Source organism: Neomonachus schauinslandi, chromosome 14 (genome assembly GCF_002201575.2).
Source record: "Neomonachus schauinslandi chromosome 14, ASM220157v2, whole genome shotgun sequence".
Classification (NCBI taxonomy): Eukaryota; Metazoa; Chordata; class Mammalia; order Carnivora; family Phocidae; genus Neomonachus; species Neomonachus schauinslandi.
The window spans coordinates 65,547,055-65,553,054 of NC_058416.1; positions in this window are offsets into that span (position 1 = coordinate 65,547,055).

Sequence of the window (6,000 nt, forward strand, 5' to 3'; positions counted from 1 at the left end):
GTGGCCAGACCAAGGAGTTTGGCTTTACTGGGTGGGTTGGAAACCAGCCACAGATGCAAATTGGATTGGCCAATTAGGGAGTGCATACGGCCACAGGGTGAGGATCGGGGCAGGAGACCCCACATTGCAGAAAGCCAAAGAATTACCCACCCACCCACTCGCACTTCTTGGTTAAAGGAAACACAGAATTTGCAAGGTTCCTGGAAGGGAGTTTGATGACCTCCATTCACTACCTGCTGATGGTCCATGGGAGAGTCTATGTTTACCCTACAGAAGAAAAGAGCCGCTTCTCTTGGCTCTTCTAAGTACTACCTGAATGAACTAGAATTTTCATATAGAAGGCAGGACCAAAAACGAGTTAAATATTGAGAATATAATAAATAAATAAATAAATACAAAATATATATAGTAATATAAACATAGATCACATTATAATAATTTATAAATATAATGTAAAAATTTTCAAAAACACAGATGCAAAATGCAGATTTCCTGCCCTACCTACCACTTCTAGGTCAATTGAGGTATGAGGTAATGTTCACAGGGGCAGTTCAAATGGTCTGGGTTTGAGCAACACACCCACCATGCATTCAGTGGGAACAACTTTCTGGCTCCACACTCCTCCCTTGCTTTGGCAGATTTCAGAGAGAGTGTGGTCTGGGGGTAAGAAGAATTAGTGTGTTGAGAAGAGTGTATTGACGTAAGAAAATGTCGGGGTGTGTGGCTGGCTCAATCAGTGGAGCATGTAACTCTTGATCTCAGGGTGGTGAGTTCGAGCCCCACATTGGGCAGGGAGCCTACTTAAAAATAATAAATAAATAAATATATATATATGTATATGCATATGTATATATGTATATATATATATATAAGGCTGGCAGGCAGTTGGGCGCGTGGCATTGCACTGAGAGGAGGTGAAATCTGGCGTGCGACTAGGAGGCGACCACCATGGTATGACGGGAGGTCTCGGGGGGTGGGGTATATATATATATATATATATATACTTGCAGATTCCAGAAGTGCAGAGGTGCAATTGAGTGGCGGCAGGGTCAGGGTGTGGGGTGAGGAAGGACAAGTCTTCTGTCTAGGGTCACAAAACAGCAGGAGATAGAGAGCAGGGTAGCAAGCACCTATTATTCATAAGGTGGTTAGGGTGGAGGTCACTAACTTTTCCCGGACTTAACTCTCAGTAAATATTTCTGTTTTATACATTTTTTTTAAAGATGTATTTATTTATTTTCACTAATGGCTAATGATGACAAGAATCTTTCCATGTGCTTATTGGATGTTTGTATATTTTCTTTGGGGGAAATGCCTACTTAGATCCTTTACCCATCTATATTTATATATATTTTTTTATTATTTGAGTAGAGTTGACATACAGTGTTACATTAGTTTCAGGTGTACAACTTAGTAATTTGACAAGTTTATATATCATGCTATGTTCACCACAAGTATATCTACCATCTATCTGTTCCATTACTGATCCTTTACCCATTTTTTACCCCTCCCCCCATGCTTTTTTTTTTTTTTTAAGATTTTATTTAGGGGCTCCTGGGTGGCTCAGTCAGTTGGGCATCAGCCTTCTGCTCAGGTCATGATCCCAGGGTCCTGGGATCAAGTCCCACATCGGGCTCCTTGCTCAGCAGGGAGCCTGCTTCTCCCTCTCCCTCTGCCTGCCATTCCCCCTGGCTTGTGCTCTCTCTCTCTGTCAAATAAATAAATAAAACCTTTAAACATTTAAAAAAAAAGATTTTATTTATTTATTTTTTTTTAAGATTTTATTTATTTATTTGAGAGAGAGAATGAGATAGAGAGAGCATGAGAGGGGGGAGGGTCAGAGGGAGAAGCAGACTCCCTGCTGAGCAGGGAGCCCGATGCAGGACTCGATCCCGGGACTCCAGGATCATGACCTGAGCCAAAGGCAGTCGCTTAACCAACCGAGCCACCCAGGCGCCCCAAGATTTTATTTATTTATTTGAATGAGAGAGTGAGTGAGAGAGAGAGAGCACAAGCCGGGGGGGAGAGGGAGAAGCAGACTTCTGCTGAGCAGGCAGCACACGGGCTTGATCCCAGGACCCAGAGATAATGAGTGAGCAGAAGGCAGATGTTTAACTGACTGAGCCACCCAAGCGGCCCTCTCCCCCCAAGTTAGGCTACTTATCTTTTTATTGTTGGGTTGTAGGAGTTCTTTATATATTCTGGATACAACCCCCTTATCATATATATGATTTGCAAATATTTTCTCCCATCCTGTGGATTATTGCCTTTTCATTTTCTTGATGGTGTCCTCTGAAGGACAAAAGTTTTAAATTTCAATGAAGTCCAGTTTATCTATACTTTTCTTAGGTTGCTTGAATTTTTCGTGTCATATTTTTAAAAAATCATTGCCTAACCCATGGTCATGAAGATGTACACCTCTGTTTTCTTCTAAGAGTTTGTTGAGAGTTTATCTAAACTAGTCCATAATGTTGCTGCCTCAGCAACTATTTTTGTGTGGCTAAGGAGCCTGCAGGGGCCTTAAACTGATACTGATCCCTCCCAAGAGTATATGCTCTAGATAACAGCCCACAGAGTCACAAGTAAATGTAAGTTCCTGATACGACTCTCTTAATTGTCCTTGTGATAAGCATTCTCCAGGCATCGCCCAGGGCCTTCCCCTTGTGCACTCTTTAGATAAGACCTCTGCAAAGTTTGCCAAAACCTGAATTGACCAATCCAGCCTTAGCCTGGAAACCTCAAAGCACTCCACCTATAGACCTTAATAAAGGCATGTACCCCGGGTTCTGCCGAGCTCTCTGCCTAACCCTGCCTTAACCTCCTGGTGTGGCCCTTCACGGTATGCTATGTACTCCCTCTAGGACCTGTGAGTAATAAACTTCTCTATTTCAATTTTTTTATGACCTTCTTGAACCTAGGCTCACCATCCAGTGCCTCCAGGGCTCTACTTAACACATGTTAAGGGGTGCCTCGGTGGTGCAGCCAGTTAAGTGTCTGGCTTTGCACTCAGCACAGAGTCTGCTTAAGTTTCTCCCTCCCTTTCCTTCTGCCCCTCTCCCTGCCCCACGCTCGTGCACCCACTGTCTCTCTCTCCCTTTCAAATAAATAATCTTTTTTTTTTAAATGTAGTTTAACAAAGTCACAATAGAGTTTTATAATTTCATCTCTTACATTTAGATCTTTGGTCCATTTTGAGTTAATTTATGTGTGTGGTGTGAGGTAAGGGTCCAACTTCATTCATTTGCATGTGGATAACCAGTTGTCCTAGCACAGTTTGTTGAAAAGACTATTCTTTTCCCACATTGAATTAGTTTGCAACGATTGCCAAAAATCAATTAGCCATCAAAAGAATGAGAAGACAAGCCATAGACTAGGAGAAAATATTTGCAAGACATATCTGATAAAGGACTGTTATCCAAAATATACAAAGAACTCTTAAACTCAACAATAAGAAAACCAACAACCCAAATAAAAATGGGCAAAAGACCTGAACGGACAGCTACCAAAGAAGATATACAAATGACAAATAAGCATATGAAAAGAAGCTCAACATCATATGTCATTAGGGAATTGCAAATTGAAAAAACAATGAGATACCACTTTACACCTATTAAAATGGCAAAAATCAAAATACTGACATTACCAAATGTTGCTGAGGATACTGAGCAATAGGAACTCTCATTCATTGCTGGTGGGAATGCAAAATGTTACAGCTTGGCAGCTTCTTTTTTTTTTTTTTTTTGCAAGTCTCAGGGGACTTTTTATTAGCAGCCATGTTTGAAGGGAACCCCAAGCTGTAGTACTTGCTGTCATCTTACACCGGTCGCCCCTTCCGTTTCCTTTCTCCTCCCTAACATAGCATGATTGCATTTTACATCAGTTTGAATTACACAAATCTGAAATAACATATTAAACCCTCACTTTGCAAAAAATGTGAAAATTAGTTGAATGTCACAAATCTTAAAAATCCATAAAATGTTTAATTACAAAACTAGAAGGCCAAGTCCCTGCAAACAGCTGCAGCAACTTTTAGCTGGTAAACAGTACACTCAGCCTTCTTTGACCAATTCAGTCTAAAAACACGTAGGGAGTGAATTGCACGGCATCTTCGGGGAAGCCTCTGGCATACAAAGCAGCCTAATGCAGCACATTGCTCCTGAGGCCCATCCCCAGCTCCTGCCGACGAGAGTTCACAGGATGGTGTGGCTGCAGACAGGTGCATCCCGGTCATCTGCCTGCCGACGGCATCACAGGGCTGCACCATGGTGACAGCAGGAACCGCAGCCTGAGTCTGTCTGTTCCTGCTCTGTGAGGCTAAGACGCCTGGGGCTCTGGCCACACCCAGGGACACAGAGCTGACCTCAGAGAGGGAGAGCCAGCAGTACACATACCAAGCTTTCACTGCTAGTTTCATTCAAACCCCATTCCAGTTCAGAAAGGTTCAACTTTGCTTCAGGTTATTTCATGATTTCGTGTGGGCTGCGGAATTCTCATGGTGTTTGTCCCAGCTTGGCAGCTTCTTAAAAGACTAAGCATATTCTTACCATATGATTCAAGAATCACACTCCTTGGTAAAGGCATAGCTTGTTTTATTGTGCTTCACTTTATTGAGTTTTTTATAAATCTTATAAATTGCATTGAGCATTGCCACCCTTCATTGAGCAAGTCTATCAGTGCCATTTTTCCAACAGTATTTACTCACTTTGTGTCTTTTGTCACATTTTGGCAATTCTCATAATATTTCAAACTTTTTAATTATTACTGCGTCTGTTACGGTGATTTGTGATCAGTGATCTTTGATGTTACTATTGTAATTGTTATGGGGTGCCACAAACCATGCCCATATAAAATGGCAAACTTAATCAATAAATGTTGTGTGTGTTCTGATTGTTCCACCAACTGGCTGTTTCCCTCTCTCTCCCTCTCCTCAGGCCTCCCTATTCCGTAAGACAAAACAATATTGAAATTAGGCCAATTAAAACCCTGCAATGGCCTCTAAGTGTTCAGGTGAAAGAAAGAGTCATGTATCTCACTTTAAATCAAAAGGAGGGAATGAGTAAGCTTAGTAAGCAAGGCATGCCCAAGGCCAAGATAGGCCAAAACCCAGTCTCTTGCACCATACAGTTGGCCAAGATGAGAATGCGAAAGAAAAGTTCTAGAAGAAAGTTCAAAGTACTACTCCAGGGGCACTTGGGTGGCTCAGTCAGTTAAGTGTCTGCCTTCAGATCAGGTCATGATCCCAGGGTCCTGGGATTCAGCCATGCATTGGGCTCGCCACTCAGCCGGGAGTCTGCTTATCCCTCTCCCTCTGCCCCTCCCCCTTTCATGCTCTTGTGCGTGTGTGTGCTCTTTCTCTCTCAAATAAATAAATAAAAATCTTTTTTTTTAAAAAAGTGCTACTCCAGTGAACACACAAATGATAGAGAAATGAAAAGACACAGCTTTATTGCTGATCTGGAGAAAGTTTTAGTGGTCTGGCTAGAAAATCAAACCAGCCACAACATTCCCTTAAATCAAAGCCTAATCCGGAGCAATCCCCTAACTCTTCAATTCCATGAAGGCTGAGAGAGGTGAGGAAGCTGCAGAAGAAAAGTTTAAAGCCAGCAGAGGTTGCTTCATGAGGTTTAAGGAAAGAAGTCAGCTCTATAACTTAAAGTGCAAGGAGAAGCCGCAGCAAGTTTTCTAGAAGATTACCTAAGATAATTCATGAAGGTGGCTACACTAAACAATAAGGAACAGCTTTTTATTGGAAGAAAATGACCTCTAGGACTTTCATAGCTAGAGAGGTGAAGTCAATGCCTGGCTTCAAAGCTTCAAAGGACAGGCTGACTCTCTTATTAGGGGCTAATGCGGCTGGTGACTTTAAATGGAAGCCATTGCTCATTTACTATTCCAGAAATCCTACGGCCCTTAAGAATTATATTAAAAGAAAGAAAGAGAAAGAAAGAAAAAGAAAGAAAGAAAGAAAGAAAGAAAGAAAGAAAGAAAGAAAGAAAGAAA